Source organism: Camelus dromedarius, unplaced genomic scaffold (genome assembly GCF_036321535.1).
Source record: "Camelus dromedarius isolate mCamDro1 unplaced genomic scaffold, mCamDro1.pat HAP1_SCAFFOLD_4, whole genome shotgun sequence".
NCBI classification, from domain to species: Eukaryota; Metazoa; Chordata; class Mammalia; order Artiodactyla; family Camelidae; genus Camelus; species Camelus dromedarius.
In genome coordinates this window covers 432,674-450,091 of record NW_026989783.1, presented here as the reverse complement: position 1 = coordinate 450,091, position 17,418 = coordinate 432,674, and the positions used below count along the sequence as shown (strand labels likewise).

Genomic DNA, 17,418 nt, shown 5'->3' with positions numbered 1-17,418 from the left:
ATAATATGATTGTTGAATGATGCTTGAGAGTCCTTGTAATGATGTATTTTTCCCAGCCTTTCCCCTATTCATAATGAAGCCCTTTCCCTTCCTTTCCTCCAGCCTGGTTTTAAGCCTGCCTGTGGCATTGATTTTCCCTGTCTGTAGACTCTTCTTTTCACTGGTTCACGATAATCTTACATGTGCCCTTTGGAAACTTGCTAAATGACAAGAAAGAGCAAATCCATTGCATGCTAGTATTTTTAGAGTGTGTTATTCTTGTATCGATTGAAATTAAATCAGGCTTACCCCCTGAGCCCTCCCATGAGCTTTTTCTGCCTTCCTACAGGTGATACTGCTCTTGTTGCTGCATGTCCCTGCACCCAGCCTTGGTTTTGGAGTTGAGTAAGTCACCATCAGTGGAGTACTCTCTTTAAAATTTGAAGACATTTGCTCCTTCTCCCTTGTTGGGGACTTGGATGAGATGAGGTACCAGATAAAGAATGGAGCCCCACCTCATTCTGACCCCTGCTCTTTCCGTTCCTTTCTCCAGGGGAAAAGAGTACAATTCTACAGTATAAAGATTGATTGTGAGCTAATGAGATAGACAAGACAACCGAACATTTATTAAATATACTTTCATGCCAGAAAAAAATGTATTATACACACAAAAAGCACACAGAGCACGTTAGTACCGTGCTTACAAATGTGGGTCCGAGTTCGAGTCCTGCTCTGGAGTGACCAGTCCTGTGAGATGGAGAAATGTTAGGTCAGCTTAGCCTCTCCCGGACTTGTTTCCTGTCCTGCAAAGACGGACTCGATAGGCGTCCCACCCCCATAGAGGTGCTGTGGGGTGTAAATGACGTGCATGGGCAGACCAAGCACAGCTTCTCGTTCCTCGTAAGTGCAGGATAGAATGGATTTGCGGAGACGGCGTTATGGCCGCACCGTGTAGACTCTCAGTGCTCCAAAGGGAAGACTTGTGGTTTGGAGATGGGATTCTCACTTCAGTAAATACCCAATGATTGTGTTATTGGGCTCTTCTGATTTGAATCTATTCTTTGGAAAGTACATATTGTAGATATATTTTTTCAAGCATGCGTGCTTTTTTTCTTTTATTATTTACAGTTCTACTCTCTCATCTCTTGGTGTGACTTTTCATGGAATCCAGGAAACAGCCCTAAGCCACCTGCCTCTTCACACTTCTCCGTGGTGGTTTTCTTCCCTGACTAGAAGAGGGTTTTGCATAGGAAATTTTCTTTGTTCCCCTTTTCTTGCAGTCTCTCTCTCTGTCTGCCCATCTCTCACCTGTCCATCTGTCCATTTATCTACCCACTCATTCTTCTGACATGTTCCAAGAAGCACTTCAGGCAGCTTACAGAAGAATAGATACCAAATAAACAGGTGAGAAAATGGGGCCAAGTTCAGACAGTGAGGCTAGGAAGCGAGCTTGTGTGATGTTTGCAGGCGTGAGACACACGCCTCTGCCCTGTGACTTATCAGATCGACAACAAGAGTGTGCCTGAGGCTCCCAGCAGACACAGGGAAATAGGGTTTGTGGGAGATGCTCACTGGCTGTGAAATAAATAAGTGGATGTGAAGAAGCCCAGCCTTTCCAGCTACTAAGGCTTAGGAGGATATTTTGAGTGTCTTCCAAAATCAGAGTATTTCATCTTTTATATTGTCAGAGTTCTACATATTGTTGGTTACATTCTATACCTGGAAATTTCTCCAAAACTCCTTCCTACATGAGTCCCATGGCTCAGGAATGGGGTGGTCCTGCTCATTGACGGTGTTTGGACAGAAACAGAAAATGACAGCCTCAAAGGAGCCTAGGATTTGTCAGTTATGTTTTGTCAGTGCTGTAGATTTCAGAGAATGTTTTCACAGTTTCTCTCCATCTGAGGCCGCAGTGTGCTCTCTTAGCAGCATCAGGAGCTCAGGGCCACGGGATGGTGAGTGCTGACTGCACTGCCGTCAAGGCATCTAAGGTAGTCACTGCAGGCGTGGTGCTTTTACATACGGCATTTCATGTTCTTTAATAGAAGGTTTCAACAGGGAGTTAATTGAGTTAATTAACATTTAATAAATATGATAATTTTTTGAAAAGACAGTTATAAGCAGAATATAAGCTGTGAAGATTTTAAGAACGGTTTCATTACTGAAATTTCAGTAGGGAAGATTCAGTTTACCTTATTTATGCCTCTCTTTTAAAGTAACAAAGAAACAAGACAGAAAAATCAGAGGATGATTTCTGTTCTTCCTCTCGGCTTGCAGGTGCCCTTACCTCCAGTGACATCCATCCAGACACCAGCACTGACACTGGCCGTGCTCAGAACTGCCTCAGCCCTGAAGACACAACTGACAAATAGAAGGGGGCCACGCCCTGCTTCAGCAGGTGCTCTCACTTAGTGGGTCCTTATGTAACTGTGCGGTGTTAATCAGGATCGCCCGTTCTACATTACATGACTCTGCTGCGGTGTCTCCTAGTTACTTGTTTCTGTATGTACTCGTGTATTTTCTCCAATGTGTAGTACTACACATCTTAAAATGCTTTTTTCAGATGAAAAATAATGTGTATTTAATATAATAAGTCTGAAAAAAGGGGCAAAAGAGGCTATCCTTATCCCACTACTCAGAGATAATAATTAACACTTTAACATCTATTTTCTGTTCTTTTCATCAGTGTGTATCAACTCTCTCATAAAAACCAGTGAGCACTCTGTGCCTGTTTACTGTGTGGAGACCTCCATTTTCCATTTGGCTTTTTATATGTTTTTCTACAATATTCTAATTCCCCTGGCATGATTTTTAATGACCAGTATAGCATTCTGTCTTGTGGAGGCATTGTCCATTTTACTTCGGACTTAAATAAACTTTTAAATTCCAAGTATATTTAACTGAAATACTGAAAAGAGAACTGTGGTGGTACTGAAAGGCCCCTATATCCCTTCCCCTTTTTTCCTGAGGGCAAAACTGTTGACAATGTGGTGTATATATTTCATGACATTTATGCCTATGTATATACACATACATACATAGATACATACACGAATCTGGGAAATCTATGTATATGTGTGTGTATATATGCTTTATTGAAAAATAAGGCCATAATACATGTTTTATGCAGCTCGCTTTATTCACTCAGGGGTATAACATAGACGTCCTCCCACTCCATACTCACCCGGTCCTTTCAGATAGAGTGGAGGGGTCCCCTGATGTGCAGGTCTGTTCTCTTGTGCAAGGACAACTTTGGTGGGAGAGTGCTGTGGACAAGGCCCTGAACCATGCCGAAACGCCTGCCCCATCAGAGCCCACAGCTTGCCGTGATTTACCGCTTCATTGTATTGATGGTGGACACTTAAGTTTTCTCCATTTTCCACTGTCAGAAAAGATGTTTGACTGGCATCCTTCTTCTGTAAATATTCCTGTGATCTCGTATGAGTATTCCTTTAGTTAAGGCTTCTGGAAATTTAGTCCCTGGATGTGACATTTACATTCATCACAGGCTCTTTTCAAGTGACTCTAGAAATTCCATCTCCAGTGGGAAATGAAAAGATGTAGAATTACTTATGTAACCATTTCTCTATAGCAGGATTTGATTTCACTTCAGCTTTTCATCCCACCATTGTAAACAGTGCTGTGAAAATATCCTGATGAGTACATCTTTTTGAACTGATTTTTTCTAAACGAAACGATTCCTAGAAGGGGAGTTCAGTCTGTGTGTACACACGTTTTTCAGAGTTTACATATCCATTGACATGTCGTCCTCCAAACACGTTGCTCACAGTTTGTTCTCTCACAGATGGACACTAGCTAGAACAACTTTTAAAAATATTTGCCAATATGATGAGCAAAAGTGCTTTTTCATTGTTTTAGTTTGCATTTGATGACCAATGAGGTATTCAGCATTTTTCACTTATTAGCTATCTGACTTTTAAAAAGTGAATGATCCCTTTTGTCCTTCGCACACAGTTAAGTGAGGGAGCTTCTTGTTGCTTTGTGACAGCTCTTTGTATGTTATGAACATTAACCCCTTGACTTCATCAATATGTATCATGCAGTTTTTACTTGTCATTTCTTGCCTTTCATTTTATTCAGTAGGTTTACTTTTGTTGTGGCCCAAAATATACTTAAGATAGTAAATGTCTTCTTTTTGGGTTTTATTTTTGGTATTATTTTAGAAATACTTTCTTATAATGGTACAAATCTCTTCTGTAGGTTTTTTAATCTCTAAGATGGAGATGATAATAGTACTTGTTATAGTGAGGAGAATTTGAATTAATATGAGCAAAGAGTTGTATTTGCTGTTATTAGTACTTTTTAATATTTACATCACTATCTGTAATTTTTCTTGTGGTCATTATGACAGGAATAGAATTTGTTCTTTCCAGGTGATTCTCTGATTTTCCCAGGACAATTATTGAATTCATACTTTGCTCTTTGATTTGAAATCCCACATGCACAAAATACTTATGTACACTAAAGTCTCTTTTTGAGCTCATGGTTTATTTCTGTCAATCTTACTTTATTACTCCAGCACCATAACTTACATATTGTAAAAATTTATTTAATATCTGACAGTGTGATTTTTTTTTGATTCTTTTCTTCCATCCCAATTTTTCTTGGCTAGTATTATGACTTTATTATTCCTGAAGAATTCTAAAATACTTTGTTCAAGTTAAAGAATAAAAACAGATAAGGGTTTTCATAGGATTTTTTAGTAAGTTTTGAATTATCTTTAACAGAGCATTCATTTTACAAAGCTGCTTTCCTCCATGCAATATGTTGATGTCTCTACATTCACATCTCTTACTTTACCCCTCAGTATAGTCCTGTATTTTTCTCCATGTACAACATGGGCATTATTTTTGAGTTTAGCCCAGATTATTGTTTATGTTTTACTTAATTTTGTAAGTGAGAATTTTTTGCAATTATATTTTTTAACTCTTCAAACTGACACCTAGGAAGGCAGATTCGGATTGTCAATACTCACTTTGTAACTTGTCATTTAAAATTGTAAGTATTAAATACTTGTTCCAGAATCCTTTCTTTTCTGTTTTTCAAAATTTGTTTCCAAGATTATCAAAGTGGTCGTAGCTAAGTAGTATATTTGGGGAGACTGATGGAGAGAGGTAGTGTGGCTCATGTACAAACTGTGAGCATTTTCATGGCTGCCTTTAGGCTGGAGAGGCCTCCGAAGAACCCAGGTTAGACCAGGGATGGCTTTTTATGCACTTGAAAGCCAGCATTCCTGCCTTTGTGGAGAAGCCTGTTGGGCGTGACAGGTAGATGATCAAGGTCCGATGGAGGCCATTGGCTGCACAGAGCGCTGTGACTGTGAGAACTGGCGACCATTAACATGGGAAATGCTTGGGGACAGGAACACTGCAGGGGAGCTGGGGAGCCTGTGTGTTAAGGATTTTCCAGTCCTGGGAGTGAGAAGAGCAGACTCTGCATTCAGATCTGAGTTTGAATTCATCCTCTCTTGTTTAATGGTCCTCTGACTTTTGTCAAGTTATATATCCGCTTTGAACTCCTGTTTTCTTGTGTCTCAAAATAGGAGAATTACGGCCTGCTGCTAGAGTGTTTGATCAGGGTAAATGATTTGTGTCTATAAGATGCCACGTACTGTCACAAGTTCAGTGAGAAATGGGCTGTTGCCTCTTCTGCAACTCAGTGTTCGACAAGACACCTGGGGAAAGCCAGTCCCTAATTTGTGTGTGATGCAAGTAGGAACAAAATTAATGTCTTGCCTTTCGCTAGCAGTATTCTTACTCCTTTGCTTCATTTACTTCTTTCCTCCTTTCATTTCCCCTTTCCCCTCCTCCACCAAAAGAACCTGAGAATATCTCAGAACACTAGATTCAAATTACTTTAAAGGTTGTCTCATCCTCATGAAATGACAGTAACATAAAAAAATCTGTACACATCCCAGAATTCATTGTATTTGATTTACGCACACACGCGCGCGCGCACACACACACACACACACACACACACAATCAGGCTACCTCCCACTTACAGAGGAAGAAGAACCACTTATTCTGAGTTTTCATTCACTGTCCGTGAGAGCAAAGTGTCTTACGCAGAATTTCACCTGGCTTCATGCATGGTGTTTTTAGTTGGATTTCTGCTTTGTGGCCATAGAATTATTCTCCTAACAGAAGAGAGGAAGTGGAGACATAGACATTCTGCTCAGATATTGGTGTCATCATATTTGAGTTGGGAAGGACTTAAGACAGCATAGAGTTGTATCTGTTTATAGGTGAGAATCCATGATAGTGTAACTTGGACAAGAACCTGGATCTTCGGCCATCGTGCCCACGAGGGTGAAGAGGCAACTTGGTGGGGGATGGCAGTTATCCTTCTTGCTTGAGTTCCAGGGTCTTGCTAGTTTTCATTGCTCACCTGCCTTTAGTTAAGGTCCATGTGGCCTCTCATGGGAAGGTCACGCTGTTCTGATAAATAAAGTTACTAATCAGCAAAGAGCTCTGGACCCACTCATATTTCCCAGAGTTTTTTCTGCTGACCTGCTGACACTTTATATAAATGAGACCTAAGAAACTACTGGATATAAAATCCTTTGTGTTATCCTCGAGTTCCATAGGAATGGGGTGCTGTCTCAGGCTGTCTAAGGCTAGATCTGAATAAAGATAGGGTGATAGGCTTTGCTGCTGGACCCTCCACAATCATATGTGTTTTCCACCTTAGTGTTTAGAATCAGGCAGATGAGCTCAAATCTTGCCTTTACCAGTTATTAGCTTAGTGACCTTGGGGAAGAAACTGTACTTAATTGTGTTCAATTTTCTTTGTTTGTAAATAAGTTCAGTATTTATTTTAAGGTTTTTGATTTAGAGTTGAATGAGTTAATTTCCTCATTTATACCTAAAATATATATCGCGTGGCTCTATGATGGTGCCTTGGTTGTTGATTACTAAGGCACTCGGCAGGGAGAAAGGGGGTGGGGGACCCCTGGATTCTAGAGCTTATTATATTCCAGGATATGCTTGTAAAAGACTGGATGTGCAGTGGATTTTTAGTAAATATCCATTCCTTTCCTAATCCGCATTGATTGTGTATATATCTTTATATTAATATATGAACAAATTTATAATGCAATTTAAATATTTCTGTAGAATTTAAAATATGTAGTTGTAACAAAAATACGTGAAATAAAATGATTTCACTTTTATTTTCTTTTCAATAAGCAAAACAAAATAAAATAGAAAAGAAAAAAAAAGGTTTGAAGGAGTAGAAATAACTTTCTTTCCATAGAATCAATTCCCTAACAAAGGTTTTTTGATTGTGTTGTTAAACAGCATATAAAATTGATAGGTTGTGACATATTGGAAATGAGGAAACAGTGGAGACATACTACCTCCAATGAAGTCATTTAGTTACCACGTCAAAACTAGTTCTGCTTCCTGAATGACAGGCCAGTAAATCGGGAGATGAGGTGTTAGAGCAAGGAATACTGACTTTATTTGAAAAGCTGGCAGACCCAGAAAATGGCATACTGATATCCTGGAGAACCCTCTTCCCCAAGTAAGAATTCAGTCTCCTTTTTTACTAAAAAGGGGCGGGGGTGTTGTTGGTTGTTGCAAACTTCTTGCTGTACCAATTGATTTCCTTGGAATCCTTTGTTCTTGCAGCTGTCCATGTGGGTCAAATCATGGTACCCCTGTAAAACCTCCAAAAATAAACAAAGTTTATTCTGTTTTACTACTTGTCATCTATATATAAGTGCAGAAGAGCTAACATCCTTAAAGATCAGAGCCCGGAGAATAATCTCTCTTGGATATTTCAGGCTAAAGGCAACTTTCTTTTACAAAAGCTCCAGAGCTAACAAGTCTGAACCTAGAAAACAGGGCAGAGGTTTAAAGCCAAAGGAACACATCTAATATGGAGTCAAATTTGTTCTTTTCTATTACAATTTCTTTTTCCACCTCATAAATAATTTTATTAAGAAACATGGGCAATTTTTTTTTTTTATTTTTGCTTCTTAATAACGGATAAGTGGACCAAATACATTTTTGTGAACAGGGATGCTGTGCGTGCCTTGGGGTCACAGCAAATTCTTGTTGGGGGTGGTCGACCCTGCAACATGCCTGCTGCCCCGTGACCCTTGGTGAGAGTCCCCCTAACCAGGGGCTATCTTCAGGAACCAGCATATGGGCATTGACCTCTGGAGACCTCTTTTTCAGGTGCAGGAAATTTTTTCAGATTCTGTGATTGAAAAATCACTCCAGCTGGGGAAAATTAGGGAATAAAGGAAGAGGAAAGGGGCTTGGAGTAGAGTAGAAGAGAAGGACAGAAGATCATGGAGCCTGGGAGCTTGGCAGCGAGGCCTCCGGAGAGAGAGAAGCAGGGGTGGGGATGGGCCCTGTTCCAGAACCAGCTCCTGCACCTGTCCCCGCGCCCAAGACACACAGCCTTTAATGACCCAGGACTCTCTGCTGTCTGGGCGTCACCCTAGGCAGAACCTTGAGAACAAAATTAAGGGGTGGGCAGTACTCACATAGGGGGTCACAGAGGACTTTGTTCAAGTCCACAGTGCGTTTTCTGGTCATGTGTCTTCAGTTGTCCTTTATCTCAGGATCTGAGGAACAGGAGCAAGGAACTCAGGGAGAGATCCAGGAAGACATCTGAGTGTGTTAGGGAGGACATTCACAGCGAAACGGGGAGCGAGGACACCTGCAGCAAAGTAAAATGACTTTACAACTATTGCCTCAGAGCTGCAGGTATGAGAGAGCCTAAGCCTGTTTCAGAGTGCAGGGGACAAGTGGAAAGGAATGGTAAAATTTCCACTGACAATTGAAATTTTGTTAAACAGCCTGCTACTCTTAATTGTATCACTTGAATGTAGGCAGGTGTATGTCTGTGAGCATTTATAGGTTCACACAAACCCACCAGCCCCTCTTGACCCCATCAGGGATGGGCTTTCTCAAGCACAGTGCACCTCCTGCTTGGGTGGGCCATGCTGCATGTCCTCACCTTGGGCCGGGTTGCTGCAGGGCACTGAGTCCCCAGGCACGGGCTGTGAGACACGACAGGAACATCTCTGCTCATAACTGAGAGCATCCGTTTCCCCCTGCAGTGTAAGAATGCCGGTGACTCAGTTAGAAGCATGCTTCAAAGCTGTCCGTGTCTTTGCCATCCAGAAGCGGAGCCTGGGAGCTTCCGAATTTCTCCAGAATGCGGTTTACATTCACCTTCGATAGGTGAGTGCATGTCCACTTACAATTGGAGGAATTACTGCAGTTTTTCTGAAACTTACCACTATTCCATCTGATTTTTCTGTGCTAGGATTCAGTATAGCCTGCTAAAAATTCTGGAGTCAGATCTTGAAACCCTGATGAAGAGGACTATTTATCTTATTTCTTTATATGATAGTATTTTACTTTCAAAATTCAGAGTTTTTGGTTTTTTGAGGAAATTTGGGGGGGTTGGAGAATCAACTTTTCTCTTACCATCTATGTGACCTGTTGCTATATGCCTCTCACCTGTCTTCTGTCACTTGTGAGGCAGTTCCATTTGTGACCCTGTCTGGTTTGTTCATGTTATAAAACATAAAGTCTGTAAAAGTACAGTCCCTTTTACTCTGAAGACATTCCACAAGTACTACTTAAATCTGAGTGTGGTTTTTAGAAGAGAGAATCATTAGAACATGTACTTGCAGGTTGCTAGTGCAAAATCCCCAAATCAATACTCTAGCTCAACATCTAAGATCTTTCTAATCTACCTTGGATTTATATGGATAAGTGAAGCAGTTTGCTAAGAACACAAGACCAGGTTTAGAATACAGGCTGGTGTAGCTCAGCAGGTCCTTCCATGCTGATGCTCTGCCAGAGGGTGGGGCCAAGGGGAGAGGGCGTGTCCTGCCCTCCCTGAGCTGACAGTTTGATGGCAAAGACCTTCACCAGGTGAAGAACTGGGAGTTTCTTCTAAGAACAGTGGGATTGAAAAGAGTCCTATAAGCGCGGGACTGACAGAATCCCATTTGACTCAAGTAGGGGAGAGCGGTTGTGGGGCCACTTGGGAGACTCGTGAGTCCAGGAGTGCAGTGCTGGTGGCTTCCACTTGAGCGGTGAGATGGTCAGTGGGTAAAAGCGAACAGATTGAAGACATGTTTAGATGGTAAAAAGAAAGGATGAATGCTGTCTGTGAAGGTAGGATGGAGTAAGGCCCAGCTTTCTGGGTGGATTAATCAGGTAAATGATGGTCCTGCTGTGCTTTTAGGAGGGAAACTTGCAGAGGAATTTCGGGGGGAAAACTGATGAGTTCAGTTGTGGGTAAAGTGAAAGGCTGCTCGATGTGTGGTCTGGGAACTCAGGTGAGAGCCAGTAGTGAGTAGAGGAAGGGGAGAGGGTTTTTCAAATCATTTTGTCTTGTGAACATACAAACAAGAATGAGTAATGACACACAAAACCTCTAAATTCTGGATTTAAAACCCAATAACATTTTGTTATATTGAGTGCAGAGGTTCTTAAATTTTTAATAGAAATTAAACAGATAGAAACAAAATAGTGGAGTTAATCAACATCTTAGAGTTGATGTGTGTCCTTGTATGTATTTTGATACCTCATCTCTTTATAAGCATAATCTACAAAAGCTTGTTTAGCATAAGATTTAAAAAAAGGGATGGGGCACACAATGTTGTGGGTTGAGGCTGATCACCTTGGGCAAATTTTGTAGTCTCTCTGTGCCTTAGTAGCATCTTCTGTGACTGCCCCCGGGCCCCTCATCACAGCTGATTTCCTAAACTAGATTTTGGGAGGGAGGCTGCTGAAGGGATTAAGAAATGGCAAATGCTAGAGATACTGAAGAGAGACAAAAAAACAGATTAAAGCCTATAAACTTTGTACAAATACCCTCAAAAGTGAAAGAATCCCGCAGTGTTTTGAGCCACTTAGCGTAAGGGAAACAAAATCACGTGGACCCAATTCTCTTGAGCATGTGAGTATTGTGGGTGGGAGGATGTCATCAGAAAAGTGTTGAGAAGAGGCCTTTTGGTTTCCCTTGACATTTCCAGTAAGGATGGGGCAGAGGAGCGAAAACCCCCTCTTCACAGTGGAAGCTGCTGTTTTGTGCGAAACTGACCAAAGGTTGGAGACCAGTCATCAGCGGTGCTGGCAAATGAAGAGACTTCAGGTGCTGGGGCACTTGCTGTGACTTCCAGGTGACCTGCTGACTGGGGGCTGTGAGGAGGGCAGTAGGTTTGCAGGGTGACCCGGGCATAATCCCTGGCTCTGAGGCTGCTGGTCTGATTAGCAGACCTGGGCACCCGCAGTCCTAATGGGGCAGCTCATGATGTAGCCTGGGACACCTGCCATTCTGAGGGCGAGAAGAGGGCTCCTCTGAGGGGGTGTCCCTGTGGAGAGTGGAAACATCCTCCTGCAGGGGAGAAAGTGCCTCTGAGCACGGGGCCGGAAACACAGGCAAGACCAGCCTGAGCACGGAGGGTTTGGGAACCCGGAAGTCATACAGTGGCCTGAGCAGCCTTGTTCCTGAGAGACTGGAGGGACAAGATGCTGAAAAGTCAGGCAATGGTCCGACCCTGTGGTGGGTTATGAGTGACAAGAAAGGACTGGTCAGGCAGGCACGAGAGAACCCTGTGGCCATCCCAGCTGGGGCATCACGCCGGAGGGAGGAGCAGTTATAGACTTTGCCACTTATTAGCTGTGTGACTTTGAGCAATATCACTCCACCTCTCTCTACATATATCTTGATGTGTAAAGTGACAGAGTGACAGGCTCGTGTCATCAGAAGGCTTAGTTTAGCTCTGATCCTCTGTGTCCTGTCCTGTCAGTGCTACCCTGCAAGTTTCTGCAGCGGCTGCTCTTACCCTGAGATGGGAGGGCGCAGAGGGACATTGTAGAGCCTGAGGGCAGGAAGAGGTTGCTTTAAAAGCAGACTTGTAGCCGCCTGCATTTGCAGACCTTCAGGCAGTTTGGTTGAAGTTAGTGGAGAGAACTTTGGAGGCCTTAGTATCCTCATAAAACTTGTTTTCCCTTGGGGACTGGATTTAACTTTGCAGATCCATGTTGAAGATTTGAGCTTCTGGCAAAGCTGTTTTCAGAGATGGGTATATACATAACATATGGTATAAAATAAAATGCTTTTATTTAATGTGTGGGACTTTGCAGGTCTTGGGAACAGCTAAGTTGGCCTGGTCTCCACGGATGACAGTAGGGGTCAGCAGAGCGTGCGGGAGGGCAGGCTGACCGCCTTGCTTCTGCAGGGGGTTCTCCATAGCAAGACACTCTGTTGAGTTGACTCTTCTCTAAGTTTGGTCTGAGCAGACAGCAAAGTAATGAGTTCTGGTGGGATTGTATAATGACAGGAAGAAAGAGGAACCCGTGGTTTTCGGGACTAGAACACGCTTTTGGTTCGTGATCCAGTGTGTTCCATTACATAATTGATGAGTTGTGTCTATTCTGGGACTTGATTGAAAGAAACATTCAGCCTTAAAGTTAAGAGTTATGTATTATTTGGAGGGAGGACTCGAGCCGGGATGACAGCCTTTCAGATCACTCTGAGGGACTGCTCCCAAGAGGTAGGGAAGGAGCTGGGATATATAGGAGCTTTACAACAAAGACCAGGTAGTTGGAACAATAAAAGATTGTTATCTAAGAAAGCCAGGTATCTCAAGTTCAAGAATTTAGTGTTTTTCTATGTATGGGAGGATGTGAACATTTTGGTCATTGAATTCAATTCTTTAACGAGCACCTGGCTATCTAGGGCCAGTATCCTGTTGTTTCTTACTGTGAGTCCGCTCAGAGGGCACCACTGTGAGTGGCTGAGAGGCTAGGCTGCAGGCTTGTACTCGCTGAGGAGTGGCAGCAGCTGCTGATGACTTGGTTTCAGCATTCTTTGTTTACTGACATGGATGCAGTATTTTCATTCACATTGTAGTATTTTCATTCACAGTGCTCCCCCTTGGTCCTAAATTCGACCAATATTTTGAGAGACATTTCATGACCAATTTTGTCCCATTGTGCTAGGATGGCTCATTCCTAGTTAAGTTGAAGAATATTCTGAGCTGCCATTGAAGGTGTTAGATTTTTTATCAGGACCTGTTGATACTAAAATTTCTCTGGATCGCCTGTCTTACTAGTCTATTATGATCGAGGAAATGTTTGCCCTTCGTTGCTCATTCCCATACCTAGAATCACACTATTACAATTATTTTATACAGGGTTATAAATTTTATCTATTTCTTCAAGATGTTTAGCCATCATCAATCTTGTAGGCCTAGTTACACATTGGGAAATGTAACAGACAACAATTTTATTATATAGACAGGATATAAGTAATAAAGCTAGTAAAGTTAATAAAGTCACGAATGAGAATTTAATAGTCGAGAAGTTATATTTTTGGGTTAAAATTTTGCTTGTGTTCCTGATTGAGTTTGAGTCATCTTATGAGGAATTTCATATTTATGGTCAGGGTCAGAGCAGGTATTAATTAGCCTGGTGAGGTCTCCCACCTTGTAAGATCAACAGTGGCCTAAACAGAACTATAATTTCCTTTTTAGAATAACGTTTCTGAGGGCTATCTAGTTAGAGCCTTGGAGTAGGGAAACCCACCAAGGTAACACAGAAGTACTAGACATAGGTAATTTACCATAAACTTAACAGTTGGAGTAGTTCATAATCAAAGGTAGGAGAAATTATCAAAGTAATTGGCATACAGGCCTGGTTCGGTGTTTTGGGTCAGCTGTCTTACCTCAGATGTCGTCGTCTTCTCATCCTGGCCTGGGTAGATTTTTCTTCATTTGGGCATTGTTTTAAGGTGAGCAGTGCTCTATAGGCCAGTGCACTGCAGGGGCTGTTTCTGATAGGAAATGAATCCAAAAGTCCATTTCCTTCAGCTTTGGTGTGTACGGTCTAGTTAAGAGTACCTGATAAAGGATCCTTCCATTCAGGTAGTAGACAGTTCTTTAAGTCATGCCTGTTCCAGTATGTATAATCCCCTGGCTGCAGGTCATGGGGCATTGGAACTTTACCCAAGGATAGATTACTGAACTTCAGAAACAAACCTAGAGTATTCTTTTCATAATTCAATTAACCTTTACAGCAATGTGACATAACAGCAAGGAATGATCTGGGAAATGTCTTAGTAAATATAGACCTCAATTAACAAAACTAGAAATTAATATCCACTAAAATATAATCTTTTTTCTCTCTAAAGTTACCCTCATTTTTCTCAAATATAGTCAAATCAAGAGTAATTTGTTTACAAGTTAAGTCTGATTATTTGATCATATAGGCTTTTTTAAATTGGCTGTGTTGGAACTTTTAATTAGGAGTCTCAGGGTAGAATGTTAATAAGGTTTTCTAAGGCCAGGAAAGCCACATCAAGGTCTTGTCATGGTTTTCTGCCTTACACATTTAGGTAAATTCTTTTCTCTTTAAAATCCTTAAAATACCTTGAGATTCCTATATCTGTTAGGAGATGATCTTCCTCATTTGTCTGATAGAGCCACTGGGGACCTAAGAGATTTTAGTCCCTTGAGGGATCAGATAGAGAGAAAAGATAACTGTTCCAAGTCTGCTTACATAGGTATAATTTATCAAATTTCTGTGAATCATAACTAGTTAAGGAGAAGAGTTTCTTTATGTCAGGGAAACAGGTTAAAAGCCAGTAGTATGTCAGACAAAATCAAAAATTATAACCATATTCACCAGTTTACTCAGTCCCATGTAACTAATTTTTTAATCAGTTTTCATTAGACATTTAAAATTTCTTACCGAGTTTAGTTCAGTGTTATAGTTTGAAATTTATTAGAAACCAGTAAATCTCCTTGAAGAGAAAGCATTTTGCAAAATCATCAGAAGAAAGCAATTAACTGTCTATAAATGACAAAAATTTAAAAGCATATTTAGACACCGTTACACTATAATCGATGAAGAAACCTGGTCACTATAACCAGAAATATGACTGGTAACATTTTAGATATGCCAGATTTTAGTGAGTCCATATAATTTCTAGAGTATCTATATTAATAATATTTTCTCATACAATATAACCTTAGAAGATTTATTATTCATTTGACAATACCGTGTATTTAACATGCCAAATAAATTTACTAGTTTAAAATCTCTCTTTGGGATGTTTCAGGGGCCCTCTGTAGCATCCCAAACTTAACTGGAGATTAAAAGAACTTTAATTAGAAATTGATATTTGGGGAGTTTGTTAAAAGATTTCAAAACACTTGGTCACGTAAACATATAGATCACTGTGAAGTAGTACTTATTCATTAAGAAAATACGTCAAAGGTAAAGGCAGAACAGATCAGGTAAGTGGTATAAGAAGCTTTACAATTTGTTACTGAAGGTGGATTAACATTTCAAGACAATTTTGTCCTCTTAACAGAGAGTAAACCAAATCTACTCTTGTACCAGTTTATGTCTAAGATTCATTTACTTTGCCCAAGTTGATTCTAAATTTAGCCAATTCCGACCACGTACAAATCCCTTTCTTCAGGGTTCCTCTTCCACAAGCCTTCCACAGCTTTCTATACTCATATTAGTTTGTTCCTTATTTTCTATTCCATTCAGAAGTAACCAGCTTCAGGACAAAGTCACTATTTTTCATTAACAAAATATAATTCCATTCTTATATCTTCCTTTACACATTTATCTTACTTTCCTAGGATACTGAGATCATTCCCTTAATAATAAAGACTATTTCAAGGTGGCACCAACCATTTATTAATACTTCTAAACACCTTTATTTTCTCTGTAAGAGGAAGTTAAATGTTAAATAATTCATATTTCAATCTTATTTTATCTGAAAATGGCATAGCTATTTAATAAAATCCTATCATTTGACTTAATGTAGCACAACTCTAGAATTTAAAGATATCAAACATTTAGATTATCTTAAATATACATTTTAAAAATATATTTTAAAAATTTACCCAAAGCTCTCATCTCATTTGCATTTAATTTATTTAAATTTTACCACACCTAATTACTATTATATTTAACAAATCTGCACCAGATATAACAGGATCTTATTTGACTTTCATTAAACCTAGGTTCAGTAAAAGTACTATACTTAATATTGGTGACTTTAAAGATGTCTATATTAATTAGAACATACTTAAACTAAACAATATCAAATATTATCTTAATATTGAATATTTTCCAGTTCACATGAAGGTGAAGGTCAATTTGGTCAGTTTTTATTTTAAAACTACTTAATTTGTAAGCTCTTATTTTTTACGCCAATTAAGCAGAGCTCTTTGACATTGATTTTTATTTTTTCAGCTGTAGAATTATCTCACATCTACAATGTGTACGCAGGCTTATAAACAGACAAAAGTTAGAGATTTCATAGCTTCACTTCAAAACTTACTTATGAGATAAGTATAATAATAGTTGTAGTGAACTGAATTTGCTTGCTCAAATCACTCTTACCATTTATGAAACAGACATTTAAGATTTCTTGACAAAGACTTAAGGACCCATCAGGGTTCTGAGTTGTAAAATGCCACAAATTTCTTTGCCCCTGAGTTTTATCTCGTTGAGCCAATTAGGCTCAGTCCTAGGTCACTGTTTGCTGTATTTACATTTCTGATCTGCAAGACAAAGACACACGCTTCCAGTTCCCCAGAGAATTTCTCTGTCATGCAGGCCCAATTGTATCTCCTTAATTTGCTTCTTTGTATCAGTGAGAAGAGCTGTAAACAAAGAATTCCATGTTTAAAATTTTAAGGTTTACTTTATCTTGCCTTTGAAAGCTTGCATAAGGCATTTAGTAAGGTCTCTTTTCCTTGAGTTATAAGTTAAACCCAGGGTAAACCTCTTATTATATTTTTTATTAGCTACTGAATATTAGTTTTTAGTTTTACGTTATATTGGACAGCTCATGTAACTCTATTGGTTTCCTTTACTGTGTTCAATTAATATTTTCTGAGGGATAGATACGTGCCCAGCCTTGTAATACCAAGAAAAGGAAGCGTTTATCCATTGAAACATATCTATCCCAAAAGATAATTAAGGAAGATGTTTATACAAAGCCCATTTAATATACCAATTTTACAAACTTTTATCTCAATTTTATTAAATCTTATACCTTTAATTTTTATATTTATTATGTTTAATCAATAATTCTTATTTCTAGAAGGAGTGCCAAAAGCCTTTTTTTTTTTTCCGTGCATTGTATCTAATTTTATAGAAAAGTCTCTGGGATCCCAAAGTTTGAGCCAAAGAGCTTAGGCCCTTCTCAATTTTAATTTCATTAATTGGTCTGTTGTCCCAATCATTGATCAAGTATTTCAGTCTCTATATATTTATATATATATATATATATATATATATATATATATATATATTTTAGCCCTATAAATACATATATTTAAAACTGTGGTAAATAAAACGGACTTGTTTGAACTTTAATGTTGGAGGTAGTAGGTGATATCTTTGG

At 39.8% G+C, this 17,418-nt stretch overlaps 1 long non-coding RNA gene across 1 annotated transcript in view; it reads left to right on the top strand.

The window, feature by feature from the left end:
- The first annotated feature begins 1,070 nt into the window (after positions 1–1,070).
- Positions 1,071–17,418, top strand: part of LOC135320642 (uncharacterized) — a 68,864-nt gene continuing 52,516 nt past the window's right edge. Inside the window, exon 1 of the long non-coding RNA XR_010379897.1 lies at positions 1,071–1,383. This is a non-coding gene — a long non-coding RNA (uncharacterized LOC135320642). The remainder of the gene's footprint in view (positions 1,384–17,418) is intronic.